Consider the following 18,639-nt stretch of genomic DNA (forward strand, 5'->3'; position numbering starts at 1 on the left):
TGTGGTGGTTTGTTTTGAAAATTAGGTCTTTGCTGATTGTAAGTATTATTGGATACTTGTTGATTGTTAGGACCTTGTTGGTTGTTGTATGGAATATTTCGATTATAATTCTGGTTTTGATTGTAAATTGGTCTTGGCGGTTGATAATTATTCTGATAATTATTTTCAGGCCTTTGGTTTAGATATGAAACATTCTCTCTTTGTTCCATTGTTAATTCAATACTGAGACAATCTTTTGTCAAATGTGGTCCTCCACACTGCTCACAACTAATTCATATTGAGTGGATATCTTTAGTCATCTTTTCCATTCGTCTCTCGACAGCATCTATCTTTGAGGAAATAGAATCTAAGTCATGGCTAGAATCGGCTCTAGCTGCTTTAGATGATCTAACGATATCTTTTTCTTGGTGCCACTCATGTGAGCGGGAAGCAGTGTTATCAATAATTTTGTAAGCATCAGTTTCGGTTTTCTTCATAATAGAACCACCAGCTGCTATATCGATGTCTTTCCTTGTAGTGATGTCGCATCCTTGGTAGAATATTTGTACTATTTGACAGGTATCTAAACCATGTTGCGGACATCCTCTTAATAACTTTCCAAATCTTGTCCACACCTCATATAGAGTTTCATTCGGCTTCTGTGTGAACGTAACAATTTCTCCTTGAAGTCTTACGTGTAATGACCCGGAAATTTCCGATCAAATTTAAACCTTATTCTATATATGTTTCCGACACGATAAGCAGAATCTCTAATATTGAGTCTAGAAAGTTCGAAATCTATATTCGGTTAATCAATTACCCTTTTTATCATGCCTGGTGATTCACGAACAATTATGTGTATAATACTCTACATGAACGTATTTTGTTTCGATATAAATTTGTTTTAGTTATCAATGAGATTATAAGATATGACTTAAAGATATCTTTTAAGAGGTTCACTTTGAATTAGGAACCCTTTTCATTTAACGGTATTCGGAAAATGATAATGTGATATACGAGTAAGAGCAAATGTGTCTATTATTGGGGATTAGACATTATTATTACTATTATTAGTATTAGTATTTTATTATTGTTAATATTTGTATTAATAACATTATCAACGTTATTATTAATATTACTGTGAATATTACCATTAATAATTGTTACTATCAATATTACTATTATTTATTTGTTATTATTATTAGTATTATTATATTTCCATAATTATTATCATTATTATTAGAATTAGTATTTTACCAAAGTTAAAAACATTCTTGAACTTATTAATAGGTTTATATCATTAGGTAATATTGCAAAATTTAATATAATATATATACTGATATAAAATAGATATATACATAAACAGATATATATACATAAATACAATTATATAAAATATAACTTTATAAATAAATATAAACAGTTTAAAAAAAACAGTTAAATATATAAATTATAGATATAAACACGAGGTTACCTAATCCTTTATCTCTTTCTATTTTTTTTCTGTTGATCTGTGAACTTATGTCGACCTTCTCCTTTCCATAAAACCCATCGAAATCATGCTAAGGGATTCAATTGGTCTTCTTCAATCATTATATCAAAATCGGCATCTATTTTTCTTTAAAAACAGAAATACCATACATATATCGTAACCTCTGTTCTCAAATTTTTTTAGCCAAAATTCGAAATCAAATCAATTTACAAAAACTGGTATTGCAGTCGTGTTAGGAGTCGAGTACTAAAACTATTTGCAAAGTCACAGGTTCCAATTCTTCATAACGATTTCAAATCATGGAGTCGAAGTTTGGGTTTTCTAAAGTTAACGAATGTTCTTTGATTAAATTGATGTGTTCTGTTGAAATTCAAGACCAATTAATAATTGAAACAGTTTCTATGAACGATTTAGGGCATAACTTATGTTGAACTTATAGTCTAAAAGGGTTTGGAAACTGATATCATAAATCGAGTTCATGTAAGCCTGTCGAGATCAGTTCATGGCTCCTGCAACCTGTTTTGAATTTTTTTTTCGTGTCTGTTAAATTATAAATACAAGATGCTGTACTAATTAAACTTTAATTGGAGATGGGGATGGGAGCTTCTGGTAAAATTCGTAGGTAGAAGGAAGGAGAAGATAGAAGGATTAATAGGACAGTTTATAGTAATAAAGATTGTAACTAAAACAGAAAACGGGCAATAGCCCAAGTGGTCTGAGTGTTTGGTTCGTATTCAAGAGGTTAGGGGTTCGAGCTTGGTACAAGGCAATTTTTTTTAAAAAAAGGCTTGTTCTTTGGAGATAGTCTCATAATTATTGGTATTACCTTTATCCTCAATTTTATTATCATTATTGTTATCATTATCATTGTAATATTAATTATTAGTAATATTAACAAGTAATATTATTATTATTATTATTATTATTAAAATTACAAAAAAAAAATATATATATATATATTAGCTATCTTTTATTATCATTATAATTATAAGTGCAGTTATAATTATTATTATCATTAAGATCATGATTATTATTATCATTATTAATAAGGTGATCAAATCATTATAAGTATTATTAATTATATTTATTTTAATAAAATTTATCAATTAATTATTATATTTATTATTATTGATATATGTATTATTATTAAGATTACCATTTATGTAGTATCATTATTTTAATTTATCATAGTTTCCATAAAAACTATTATTAATACTAACATTATTATTAGTAGTAGTATTAAAATTATTATTTTTATCATTATACTTATTCTAAGTATTACTATAACTATTATTTTGTAAACAAAATATTGCTTATATAAAAGATATATAATACAAAACTTAATTATATTAATATTGTTATATACAAAATAAATATATAAATTATTAATATAAAATCACACCACTAATACATATATATAAATTTGTTCGATTTTCATTACATGTATTAATATACATAATTGGATATAGGTTCGTGAATCCGAGGCCAACCTTATACTTGTTAAATGGTGTTATATGTATTTTTACTACAAAATACATTAGGTGAGTATATAGTCCCACTTTTAAACTCTAAATATTTCGGGATGAGAATACATGTATTTTATGTTTTACGTTATGGACACAAGTAACTGAAAAATATATTCTACGTTGAGTTGTACCACTGGCATACTTCCCTGTAGCTTGGTAACTGTTATTTACAGCGGTATTGTAAACGCGAATCCTGTTGATAGATCTATCGGGCCTGACAACCCCAACCGGACTGGACGACCAGTATTCAACGGTTGCACAGTACTTCATTTCGTGACTACACTTGGTACGGTGTAGTAAGATTTCATAATAAAGGGAATATGCGACGTGATTAAATGTTAAGTATGGTTACCAAGTGCTCAACCACTTAGAATATTTTTATTAAAATGTTTATATATGAAATCTTGTGTTCCATTGTTATAACGCTGCTAGCATCAAACCTATATATCTCACCAACTTTATGTTGACGTTTTAAAGCATGTTTATTCTCAGGTACGAATTAAATCTTCCGCTGTGCATTAACTCATACTAAAGTCATTACGTGGAGTCGATCATCGCAATGGAACCAAATGTTGAAGATTTCGTCCAGGGGGATAAGGACGGGTCGTCACAGATGGTATCAGAGCGTTGGTCTTAGCGAACCAGGTCTTGCATTAGTGTGTCTAACTGGTAATTGTTAGGATACATTAGTGAGTCTGGACTTTGACCGTGTCTGCCTGTCAAAAGTTTTGCTTATCATATCTAGTCGAAAATCATCTACTTATCATCCTTAGGAATTGCCTGCTTAGTATTCTTAAGTCTAGACACGTCTTACTGCATTTAGTGCATCGATAGTGTATAGACAAAATTCGTATCCTAGCGTATCTGTTGCTATAGACATTGCCTGACGAATTTCAAAGATTCTCCGTAATTCACGGGATTTTGAGTATTATAAATACATATGTAAATTATGTATTGAAGAATACCAAACCCAACTCCTATAATCTATTCCAAACCAAAAATTCATTTCCCCGACTATACAAGATGAACTCCGCGTCCAGTTCGAATTCCTCCGACTCCGACAGCTACGCTGATATGGATTTCCATTCGGGCTCCGAAGGCAGCGTCACTGGAATGGATCAACCAATTTCTCATCATCTGTTCTGGATGAATTGGGGATGGGTTCGTAGTATACTAAATTATTGGAGACAAGAAGAAGGTGATCCCTTTCACCCACCGAATTGCCCCATTGGCGACGAACCTGAAGCACTTACCGGCGAACCTGTTCGAGAAACCATTTTCTCTCTCATTTCTCGAGTATCTCGTAACGATTATATCCTATCCCATATTTCGGATCTTGTTCATTCGCTCACTCCAACCGCCAATCATCCTGGTGTACTAGCAGAAATTAACGAACTTCGCGCTCGTGTGACGGCTTTGGAGAACACGGTGCGAAGGTTACAAACACCAGCAGCAGCACCAGCAGCATAACCAGTACCGTTAACAACATCAACCTTGCAATCTTCAGTACCAGTAGCATCATCGACGTCAACAGCATCATCAGCATCAACACCAATAGTATCATTACCACCACCAACAATCACATCCGCACCACGTACCTCAACATCATCATCTGAACTTCGAATATGATCTTTGTTCTACATATCATTCTACACCGATTACCTCTTCTTTACGTATCGTTCTTCGTTCGACATGACGATTATGTAATCTCTAATGTTTTGGAGATTATGTAATCTAGTAATAACGATAAATCAAATGAGTTGAATATTTTATTGACTCATTAAATTCATAGTTACATCCGAAGAAAATATATATGCAAATATATTTTCATAAAGATTGTAATTAAAAATTTCTTTCGTACAAACGGTTAATGATGAAAATATTTTAACGGGTGGGTAGTACCCAAGGAATATTTAGAATTCACATTAACAAGTTACACTGTACATTCTTCGAATCTGATTCAACGATCATTTATTATCCTACTTACAATTACCGATATACGTATCCGTTCACCCCAGATTAACCATTTCCATTTAAATTTCATATTTGGATTTTTACCTATCCGAATCTAACAAGTGGCATAATGAAGAAACATTGGCAAAATAAAAATTGTTAGAAACAGATGAATTAATTAATTGAAATTGTGATAGGATTACACGCTAACTGTTCCGGCTAACTGTTCCCAGCTAACTGATTAATATTTAATTTATCGCAATTTACATTCTTGCAATTTTAATTTCTGTACTTTACATACCGGCGGGACACATGTACAACAACACGTCGGATTAATTCTGAGACAACACGTTGTATAATGGGTCATGATATATATTTATTTATTTTACGTATTTTAAATAACGGGACACGTATGCAAGGTTTCGACTTATCATATCGACCCATCTATATATATATTTCGGAACGACCATAGACACTCTATAGTTGGCTATACAGGGTTGAGGTGGATTCCAAAATATATATATGGTTTGAGTTGTGATCGACACCGAGACCGGTACACGGGTCACGATACGTATTATTTAATTCGAATATTATATATTAAATTATATATGAATCATTGAACCATCGGACTATTGGACTGCTAACTTTGGACAATAAAAATGAATTAAATTAAAATATTGATTATAACATATGAAACTAAATAATTCTTCAAGCTTGCCACTTGATTTCATCTTAAACCTCATTTGTATCTCGACGATTACAATCCGCGTTCAAATCTTTCATGAATCTTGAAAATACCTCAATCGAGAGGATGAACCAACCACATTTCATCTACGGAAGAAAAGATTTATGCACCTGAAAAACTCTCGAACCCAAAGTCATAGTTTAACACGTACCACGTCGGATTCTTATCATTTGTTAGCAAAAACAACCTTACGATTCTCTTCCAAAGTGGCCAGTTTTGTCACAGCTCCATCAAAACAACTTCGACCTTTCATTCGAATAAAGTCTTATTATAACTTTGATACATACAACAGGCTTTCCTCATCGTTACCGAGAACCTTTCATATTCCATCATGTTATCATCAGCGTTTAATCATCTAAAAACACAATTCTTTTGAAACCACCTCGGTTTGATAACCGATGACCCAGATCCGTTAACTTTGAAAATGCTGATGAAGCAGCATGTTGTAGATGGTCTTTATGATCAAAAGTTGATAATAAAGAAGGAAGTGTTAGGAACGCTCGATAGAAAGTTTGGTGCTAAAAATCGAATTGAGTGCACCATGAAGGAAACAAAGAACAAATACAAGGATCAAACCCTATATTCAAAGAATCCAGATGATTCTGTATCTAAAGAAATCTTTAGCGAACACCTTGCTTCCGAATCTAAACCCTTACGGGTAAATCTTCATCATCATCCTTCGATATTAGGGAATTCAAGATATTATCGTATTTTTTTTTATTATTTTTTTTATTTGAAAATATTTTCAATACTTCTGAAGATATCTTCAAAATACTCTCGTCCGATATTAATTATCTCTCCGCTCTATCTGTACTACAACATAAAAGAAACTGTGTTAGTTTCTAAATTCTAAAACCTTCGAGTTTAAAATAGGAATGTTCTGAAGCAGTGTTGGGAACTGATACATGAATTAGTATAATATAATGAAACTTGATCAACTTCATTATATTACAGTAAGTCATGTTGAGTTTCTAATGAAGCATGATGATTCTCAGTACCGTCATCATGTGCCATGTTACACGGCTCTTACATTCTATTCCAATTCTAAAAATATCAATAAAATATTTCTTGATGATTCGGTCTATTCCATAATAATCTGGTAATTTGAAAAATCAAAATCGTGCCACTACCATTGCTTTCTTAAAGCATTAAATATGTTCATTCTGAATTTCATACCTACAAATTCCGGATCATTGTTCGCTTGACTCGAGGACGGGAAGAAGAAACGAAGGGACAAAGCCCCGAAATAGAAATTGGGGTATAAATCACAGCAAATAGGAGAGAGCATAAACTGTGGATGACAAGGACATCGAGGTATAAGGGAAGATATAAAACCCAACAACCACTCAGAAACTACAAACCGTATATATCAATGCATATAGCAATATAAAGACACGGGAGAACTAGAAGCACTAAAAACCTAAGAGTATATAGTAGAAGTAAATAAGATCCTCAGGTAGTAGATGAAAGGGAAGGATGACAGATGAGATAAAAGAGTATCTCAAGGATTAGAATGGGATGGAGCATATTGGCGAATGTTTTAAAGTAGGAATTAAGGAGAAAGAGTAGAAGATGTGAGTTGTGAAAAATAAGGAAACGAAGGGGTAGATTTATAGTGAAATATCCGACAGAGAAATCGAAACAGATTGCTGCATTAAATCAAAGAAGATCCTAATCGCCGAAGAATCAAATCTTATTACGTAAGATATTCTTTAAATTCCGCGAATTCCGGAAATCAATCCTAACCACGTCATCGGTTAAGAACAAATCCATATTTACTCTTTTTACTCTTTTATGATAACTTTACTCGTGCGCTTCATAAGATCGAATCGTTTTATCTATATCTCTCAATAATGATAAAACTTCATTAGTGCCCTATATTCGTCATAAAAACATTCCTATTGTTATCCATGACGACCTCTACCAAATTTCGGGGACGAAATTTCTTTAACGGGTAGGTACTGTAATGACCCGGAAATTTCCGATCAAATTTAAACCTTATTCTATATATGTTTCCGACACGATAAGCAGAATCTCTAATATTGAGTCTAGAAAGTTCGAAATCTATATTCGGTTAATCAATTACCCTTTTTATCATGCCTGGTGATTCACGAACAATTATGTGTATAATACTCTACATGAACGTATTTTGTTTCGATATAAATTTGTTTTAGTTATCAACGAGATTATAAGATATGACTTAAAGATATCTTTTAAGAGGTTCACTTTGAATTAGGAACCCTTTTAATTTAACGGTATTCGGAAAATGATAATGTGATATACGAGTAAGAGCAAATGTGTCTATTATTGGGGATTAGACATTATTATTACTATTATTAGTATTAGTATTTTATTATTGTTAATATTTGTATTAATAACATTATCAACGTTATTATTAATATTACTGTGAATATTACCATTAATAATTGTTACTATCAATATTACTATTATTTATTTGTTATTATTATTAGTATTATTATATTTCCATAATTATTATCATTATTATTAGAATTAGTATTTTACCAAAGTTAAAAACATTCTTGAACTTATTAATAGGTTTATATCATTAGGTAATATTGCAAAATTTAATATAATATATATACTGATACAAAATAGATATATACATAAACAGATATATATACATAAATACAATTATATAAAATATAACTTTATAAATAAATATAAACAGTTTAAAAAAAACAGTTAAATATATAAATTATAGATATAAACACGAGGTTACCTAATCCTTTATCTCTTTCTATTTTTTTTCTGTTGATCTGTGAACTTATGTCGACCTTCTCCTTTCCATAAAACCCATCGAAATCATGCTAAGGGATTCAATTGGTCTTCTTCAATCATTATATCAAAATCGGCATCTATTTTTCTTTAAAAACAGAAATACCATACATATATCGTAACCTCTGTTCTCAAATTTTTTTAGCCAAAATTCGAAATCAAATCAATTTACAAAAACTGGTATTGCAGTCGTGTTAGGATTCGAGTACTAAAACTATTTGCAAAGTCACAGGTTCCAATTCTTCATAACGATTTCAAATCATGGAGTCGAAGTTTGGGTTTTCTAAAGTTAACGAATGTTCTTTGATTAAATTGATGTGTTCTGTTGAAATTCAAGACCAATTAATAATTGAAACAGTTTCTATGAACGATTTAGGGCATAACTTATGTTGAACTTATAGTCTAAAAGGGTTTGGAAACTGATATCATAAATCGAGTTCATGTAAGCCTGTCGAGATCAGTTCATGGCTCCTGCAACCTGTTTTGAATTTTTTTTTCGTGTCTGTTAAATTATAAATACAAGATGCTGTACTAATTAAACTTTAATTGGAGATGGGGATGGGAGCTTCTGGTAAAATTCGTAGGTAGAAGGAAGGAGAAGATAGAAGGATTAATAGGACAGTTTATAGTAATAAAGATTGTAACTAAAACAGAAAACGGGCAATAGCCCAAGTGGTCTGAGTGTTTGGTTCGTATTCAAGAGGTTAGGGGTTCGAGCCTGGTACAAGGCAATTTTTTTAAAAAAAAGGCTTGTTCTTTGGAGATAGTCTCATAATTATTGGTATTACCTTTATCCTCAATTTTATTATCATTATTGTTATCATTATCATTGTAATATTAATTATTAGTAATATTAACAAGTAATATTATTATTATTATTATTATTAAAATTACAAAAATATATATATATATATATATATATATATATATATATATATATATATATATTAGCTATCTTTTATTATCATTATAATTATAAGTGCAGTTATAATTATTATTATCATTAAGATCATGATTATTATTATCATTATTAATAAGGTGATCAAATCATTATAAGTATTATTAATTATATTTATTTTAATAAAATTTATCAATTAATTATTATATTTATTATTATTGATATATGTATTATTATTAAGATTACCATTTATGTAGTAGCATTATTTTAATTTATCATAGTTTCCATAAAAACTATTATTAATACTAACATTATTATTAGTAGTAGTATTAAAATTATTATTTTTATCATTATACTTATTCTAAGTATTACTATAACTATTATTTTGTAAACAAAATATTGCTTATATAAAAGATATATAATACAAAACTTAATTATATTAATATTGTTATATACAAAATAAATATATAAATTATTAATATAAAATCACACCACTAATACATATATATAAATTTGTTCGATTTTCATTACATGTATTAATATACATAATTGGATATAGGTTCGTGAATCCGAGGCCAACCTTATACTTGTTAAATGGTGTTATATGTATTTTTACTACAAAATACATTAGGTGAGTATATAGTCCCACTTTTAAACTCTAAATATTTCGGGATGAGAATACATGTATTTTATGTTTTACGTTATGGACACAAGTAACTGAAAAATATATTCTACGTTGAGTTGTACCACTGGCATACTTCCCTGTAGCTTGGTAACTGTTATTTACAGCGGTATTGTAAACGCGAATCCTGTTGATAGATCTATCGGGCCTGACAACCCCAACCGGACTGGACGACCAGTATTCAACGGTTGCACAATACTTCGTTTCGTGACTACACTTGGTACGGTGTAGTAAGATTTCATAATAAAGGGAATATGCGACGTGATTAAATGTTAAGTATGGTTACCAAGTGCTCAACCACTTAGAATATTTTTATTAAAATGTTTATATATGAAATCTTGTGTTCCATTGTTATAACGCTGCTAGCATCAAACCTATATATCTCACCAACTTTATGTTGACGTTTTAAAGCATGTTTATTCTCAGGTACGAATTAAATCTTCCGCTGTCCATTAACTCATACTAAAGACATTACGTGGAGTCGATCATCGCAATGGAACCAAATGTTGAAGATTTCGTCCAGGGGGATAAGGACGGGTCGTCACATTACGGCTTTAGATGCCGGAAAGAATTGTTTAAGAAATTTTTCAACTAAAACGTCCCATGTATCAATCGCCCCTTCAGGTAACGATTCCAACCAATCTTTGGCTTCTCCCTTTAAAGTTCAGGGAAATAACATGAGATATATCTGTTCACCCTCCACTTCTCGGATTTTAAATAGTGTGCAGATCCTATTAAAGGTACGAAGATGTTCATTTGGATCTTCCTTCGGCGCACCACTAAATTGGCATTGATTAGTCACCATATGTAGAATTTGTCCTTTGATTTCATAATCTGGCGTATTAATGTCTGGATGAGTAATTGCGTGACCTTGGCCAGTGCGTTTAGCTCTCATTCGGTCTTCCATACTTAAAGGTTCCAGATTCTCCATAATTGAATTTGTTGAATCGGAATCACTAGAGGATTCTGATTTAATGGTTCGTTCCTCAACAATCTCTGTTTGAATGATTGGTGGTTCCGGAGGAAAAATTAATGGTTCAGGATCTACGAATTGTCCCTGAATATTCTCCGGATTCTCAATTGTGAGGTCGGGTTCAAAAAATGGATTATCGGAAATTTGAATTGGAGTACTTGGTCGACTGGATGACGATTCTAAAGAAAAATCAACGGCGGTAATATTAGCTAGATGTCTTGATCGAGTTACAGGTGGTGAACGTACAAAAGGTGGTGAACGTCTTGCTCGGTGCATTCACTGAATATCCTATTAGTTTTTTAAAAGGAAAGAAAAATTATATAAGTTATCCAATTAATAGACTTTTCTGATTTTGCCCACGTTTCGAATAGCCAAAAGATGCAGCAGAGGGGCAGGATTCGTTTGGTCTCAATATAATTGAGGACTGTTTGGCTCCAATTACCCGGTCCACGTACAAATCCAACTATTACTACGAACCAGAAAATTTTGATGTCTATCAATTTAACCACTTAAAATAAATTTTCGTAATTTTAAGAAATTTAGATAAGAAGTAGAATAAAAATCTATGTCCTAAAACTAGAATAGCGAGAAATAAGAAAGAAAAAGAGCGCGTCGAAAAAGGTCGAAAAATAAAAGGCGTCGAAAAATAAGAAAGAAAAAGAGTGACTTATAAAACTTAAAAATACTTGACTAACCCAACCTTATTACTATCACTAACTTAAAATTATAATCGCAAATTGAGATTACTAATTGGAATGATAATTGATACATAGGTCAAAGGCGTCTAAAAATATTAAAGCTTACAAGTAAAACTATATCCCAAATGGCAATATCTTAAAAAGGTACTAAAACATAAAAAAAAGCGTCGCAAAATTCTAAATCACCTAAATCTTAGTCTAAAAAAAAAGCACTTAAGGGATTTTACGGCAAAGCCTAAAAATCTAGAAATAAAAATAACTATGGCAAAAACTATGAATTAAAACTAAATACGAGCGAAAAATACAAAAAATTACGCTAAAACAATTAAAAAGGGACAAAATATAAAAATATACTAAAAGTTGTAAAAAGTACAATTTTTTATAAAAATATTATTTTTATATTATTTATTTAATAAAACTATTAATTTTACAATTTAAATAAACTAATTTAACTAAATATAAAATAAATTAAAAACTAAAACTAAAATTAAACTAAATAATAAAATATTAAAACCTAATTAGGGTTTATTAAATAATAATAATAATACACCGTAATTAATGCAGTTAGGGTTTCCTATTGGCGTGTCAGACACTCTAATGCGATCGCATGAGTTTATGCCTTCGGGCTCTTGCGATCGCATGAGCCAGGATTTTGGGCCAGGTTACGGGCTGCTACAGCAGCAGGCCCGAGAGTTTATTTTTTTATTTTTTATTTTACTGTGTTTATTTTTTCTGTTTTAAATATTTATATAATATATTTTTATAAATTAAATAAAACTTATATTTTTATAAAATAAATATAAAGAAACTTTTATAGAACTTAAATATTTAACAAACTCTTAAAAATATTTATATTTTTGTTTTTCTTTTTATATTTTCGAATATATTAAAACGTATTTTTACAAAAGCGTTTTGTTTTAATAAAAGTAAACTAAAAATAAAAATCTTTTTTTTATTTAGCGTTGCGCTTCCGGCTTTTAAGCAAGAAAACTCCCCGGCAGCGGCGCCAAAAATACTTGATAGTTAAAGCTAAGGGGCATAAAATACTATTAAATTTTACTAGGAAATACTATTAAATACGATACAATTTTACTCAAGATATTTATTTATTTATTGAATGGATATACTTAAACCTTGCTACAGCACTTATAGGCAGTGTACCTAATTGTACAGTAGTGTAGTTTTTAGTAAGTCCGGTTCGTTCTACAGGGAAAATCTTTTAATCAAAGCTTAACGCTATATTAGTTTTATTTTATAAAAATACAAATATATATATAATAATATTATTATTATAAAGGGGGGTTTTTACCGTTTAATGACCGGTTTGTCGATTTTAAAACTTTAGTCGCAGTTAAAACAAAATGTAAAATATTAAATAAATAAAAGACTTACTTTAAAGCGTAAAGTAAATAACGATAATGAAATTGCGATAAATAAAAGTGCGATAAAATAAACTTGCGATAATTAAAAAGTACGATAATTAAAAGTGCAATTAAATACAATAACAATAAATAAAAGTGCTATAATTAGAAGTGCAATTAAATATAAAATAAAGGAAATTAAATATGAAATAAAAGAATTATGCTTATTTAAACTTCCGTAATCATGATGTTTGACGTGTTGATTTTAGTTTTATGCCCATGGGTTAATTGTCCTTTGTCCTGGATTATTTAATATGTCTGTCTGGTTTTTGTCCATAACAGTCCATCAGTCATAAATATAAAGTGCGAGTGTCCTCGTCAAATTATCCTTATACCCGAAGTTAAATATTCCAACTAATTTGGGACTTAAACTGTAACAAGATTTTAATACTTTGTTTAATAATTACACCAGGATGTCGACTGAATGTAACCCAAGGTTTTAATACTTTGTTATAAATTATGCCAAGTGTCCTTGTACATAATTTCACCCCTGTTTTAATAATTCTAGTGGCTATTAATCCATTCCCGTGTCCGGTTAAATGAACGATTATTCGTACATATAAATACCCAGCCCATCGTGTCCGATCGAGTGTATATGGTTATTTATAGGGACGTTCAATTGTAAATCTTTATATTAAAATTAACAAACTATCAATTAGTTAAACAAATATAAAGCCCATTAATAGCCCATAGTGTAATTTCCACAAGTGTCGTTCTTTTGTCCAAACCCCAATTATGGTACAAAGCCCAATTACCCAATTTTAATATTTTTAGCCCAACATCATGATTACTTCGGATTAAATAAGCATAATAATAACTTAGCTACGAGACATTAAATTAAAAAGGTTGAACATAACTTACAATGATTAAAAATAGCGTAGCGTTACACGGACAGAATTTCGACTTACACCCTTACAACATTCGCTAACACACCCTTATTATTATAAATTAAAATTAAAATTATAATATAAATATAAATATTATACGTTGAATGAGGAGAAGAAAAAGATGTGTTTTTGTGGTGCACCAAAGCTCGATTTTTATAGGCATGTGGGCTGGAACTGTGCACCATGCGATCGCATGGATTTATGTCTTCCAGGCCATGCGATTGCATGGCCAGCTGGGGAGACTCAAAAGTGTTTGTTTTTTTATGCCGACGGTTTTTAAATATAATATAATATATATATTAATTTTAAGAATTAATTATATATTATATTATATTCATGTGCATAGTTAACTTGAAATTTTTAGTCCGTTGCGTCGAGCGTTGAGAGTTGACTCTGGTCCCGGTTCCGGATTTTCGAACGTCCTTGCGAATAATTTAATATCTTGTACTTTGCGTTTTGAATCTTGTACTCTTGTAATTTTGAGACGTTTCTTATCAATAATTGGAACCTTATTGATTGTATTATGTACTTTTGAGCTTTTTGGTCGTTTGCGTCTTCAATTCGTTGAATCTGCCTTTTGTCTTCACCTTTTATTATTTAAACGAATATCACTTGTAAATAGAACAATTGCAACTAAAAGCTTGTCTTTCTTGAGGAATAATGCTATGAAATATATGTTCGTTTTTAGCATTATCAGGGACTAACTGGAGAAAATAGTATATAGTAGTATGTTATATTATGATTGTCATGCTTGTTAGATATACTTATTATTGTGATTAGTTAGTACCTTGTGATGACTGCATGTTGGTTAATGCTTGTCTGCTGGAACCCAGTGCGTCCCTATCTTGTGGTAGCCTAATTCGATAGGAGAGATCAACCTGCGGGTTAGGTTCCTCATGTGGTAGCCTATTTGCATCCGTGTGGTATATGTTTGAATGACGCGTTCATCGCGTGTGGATGATTTATGCAACAAGGTATGTAGGAGGAACTTCCGGTAAACTCCAGCCCGATCAACTGGTGGTTAATGGTTTGGCCGAACCGCCGGAGTCTCTTTAGACTGCATTACTGGGTGATGATTGTGTGTTAGACTATGTGACATGAGTTGTATAACACTTCTGTATGCTATCACCTATAGTTAGTCGTACTCACTTAGCTTCGTGCTAATTCCCCTCCATCTCCTCCCTGCAGGTTGTTAGTTTTTTTAAGTGTCGCATTTTGGGGAGAAGACGGGCATGAAGATGTTATGTTTGACTATGAAGAAACTCTGATGTGTCTTTTCCGTTAAAACTAATTTTGTTATTATGTCATGTGACACCAGATGTATTAGTTTAATGCCAGCTGACAAATACTTTGAGATATGTAATTAAATATGTTTGTGTTATTGAAATGGTTCGTTTAAAATTAATGCTTCCGCCACGTATATATAAAAAAAAAATTAGCGGTGTCACAAGTTGGTATCAGAGCTTAGTTTGGCAGCATGTGCATTGTGATCTAAATGTCATGTTCCCAAAATTAGTAGGGTCATGTCAAACATATCATGCTGGGGATGGGTTAAGTGAGTATTAGGACAAGTTATGTGTCAGTTGTTAGTACTAACCGAGTTTATACTAAGCTTTGGTGTGAGTGTTGTGGTAGTGCAGTAATGGCAGATAACGAAGCTAACGCTACTGGCCCTACCGCCCCTGGAACTGGAACCTTTCGAGCCCCTGATGAAGATGGACACGTGTCATTGGAGGAAGAAACCCCTCAAGAAGTAATAAACCTTCAAAGCCGATTATTAGAAGCTCAGGAGAAAATCAAAGAATTAGAAGAAGAACGGGCGCAATGAAACCTTAATACCACTGCGTTGAACACAACATTTCCTCTTAACTTTTATACCCAAGCTGGTGGCAGTTCTCAGTCACAGTTTCCTCAAACCACTTATCAAAACCTTCAAATGCCATTCCCGTTTAATCAGGAATTTCCAAACCAAATGATGTACCCATTTCAAGTTCCCGAGACGAAAAAGAAGTGTACCTATAAACAGTTTCTTGATTGCAAACCTCCAGAATATCATGGTCACACAAACCCTACGATAACCCTCAACTGGTTAAGAGAAGTGGAGCGAGCATTAGAAGCATGTTTCTGTGAACCTGAGTCTAAAGTGTTGTTTGCTAGTAGACTTCTAAAAGGTGAGGCAATGGAATGGTGGGATTCTATTACTGCATATTTACCCAAGGAACTAATCAGTCAGATTACCTTGGAACAGTTTGCTGCTAAAGTTTGTGAGCAGTACTGATGATGTAGCGTGAGGGTACGAAATAGTATTATTTTTAATACAAAATACTACAAAATATGACACAAGTTTTATTAATTTACGGATGGGATATACCTAAACCTTGCTACAACACTATAGGCAGTGTACCTAATCGTAGAGTAGTGTAGTTTTTAGTAAGTCCGGTTCGTTCCACAGGGAGCTGGTGATACTTACTATATTTTTAACTATATTTATACAAAATATATATAATTATATAATTATATAAGTAGTAATATTATTATAAAAGGGGGGTTTTACCGTTTAATGACCGGTTTGTCGATTCTATATTTTAAGCGTAAAGATAAATGACGATAATTAAAGTGCGTAAAATAATGACAATAAATAAAATGACAGTAAATAAAATTGCGAGTAATAAAATGACAGTAAATAAAGATACGATGAGAAATATAATAAAAGAATTATGCTTATTTAAACTTCCGTAATCATGATGTTTGACGTGTTGATTTTAATTTATTACCATGGGTTAATTGTCCTTTGTCCTGGTTTATTTGATACGTCTATCTGGTTTTTGTCCATAATAGTCCATCGGTCATAAAAATAAAGTGCGAGTATCCTCGTCAAATTACCCTTATACCCGAAGTCAAATATTCCAACTGATTAAGGATTTAAACTGTGACGCAGTTATCACTTCTGTCAACAATTACACCAGTTATCACTGTATGTAATCCACCCCTGTTTTAATTAGTTTATGAATATTAATTCATCCACTTGATCAGAATGAATAATCAATTACCCAACCCAATTGATTAATTAAATGATTATAACAGATTCCATATGAACATCACTAAATAGGACAACCATAATCATTATTAATTATTAGGTTAATTAATTTGAAGATAGGTTCGACAGACTCCAATGAGTTGTCACTCAATTAGACAATACCCCCCATCTATTAATAGTCAATAGTTCAATTTCCACAAGTGTCGGTCTTTTGCTCAAACCTTAATTATGGTCCAAAGTTCAATAACCCCTTCTTAATATTTTAGCCCAACATCACGATTACTTCGGCTCAAATAAGCATAATAATAACTTAGTTACGATACATTAATGTAAAAAGGTTGAACATAACTTACAATGATTAAAAATAGCGTAGCGTTACACGGACAGAATTTCGACTTACACACTCAAACGATCTCTATCATAAATCTTATTATTATCATAATTTAAAATTAAAATTAAGATTATTGTTATATCTTATTAAGTTAACATTATGATAGAGATATAGAATATAGATATTGATAATTGATATTGATAAATAAGAAAAAGATAGAAAAAGGTGTCTTTTTACATTACGATTACAAAGCCTTTTATAGGCGAATTTAGAAATTGAATTTTCACTTATGACCCCTGAACTATGCTCAATTAACAACTTTTTATTATTTAATATTATTCTTATTATGAATTATTTAAATATTATATTTTATTCTTGTGCATAGTTGACTCATAATTTTTACACCGTTGCGTCGAGCGTTGAGAGTTGACTCTGGTCCCGGTTCCGGATTTTCGAACGTCCTTGCGTACAATTTTATATTTTGTACTTTGCGTTTTGTAACTTGTACTCTTGTCATTTTTAGACGTTCCTCATCAATAATTTGAACCTTTTTGATTGTATCTTGTACTTTTGAGCTTTTTGGACCTTTGTGTCTTCAATTCGTCGTTTTCGCCTTTTGTCTTCGCACTTATTTAAAATAAACGAATATTACTTGAAAATGGAACAATTGCAACTAAAATCTTGTCTTTCTTGGGGGATTTTGCTATGAAATATATGTTCCTTTTTAGCCTTATCAATATCCCCACACTTGAGCGTTGCTTGTCCTCAAGCAATACAGTCTTGAAATAATATAATACATCACACGAATCACTTCTTTATTCTTCACACTTTGTACATCAGTGATTTTGATAGAGCGGTATAAACAATGATAGTAACGATATGGTTAAAGGTGGGTGTGTCATCCACAGTTGCCTTGGGTTTAGGACAACGACACTTGCAATCAAATAGCCGATTTACTTTCGGTTTCCAAAGCAAAGTGCACATTTGAAAGGCGGTTTACAGTCCCACATGACTATAAAAATTTAGATCCTTTAAGGAAATTGGATCTTTATGAAAACATTTGATCTTTTGAAAATTCAAGCTAGATTTTACCCTAGACAAGTTTTCTGATTTGATCCATCATCGGTGTTGCAAAATATATTTGTGGATCAATATTTTGGCTAAAACTTTTAGGTTCGTGTAATCCACTGCTATCCCGGTATCGGAAAGTACACATCCAGT

The sequence above is a fragment of the Rutidosis leptorrhynchoides genome, chromosome 4, assembly GCF_046630445.1.
Source record: "Rutidosis leptorrhynchoides isolate AG116_Rl617_1_P2 chromosome 4, CSIRO_AGI_Rlap_v1, whole genome shotgun sequence".
Lineage (NCBI taxonomy): Eukaryota > Viridiplantae > Streptophyta > Magnoliopsida > Asterales > Asteraceae > Rutidosis > Rutidosis leptorrhynchoides.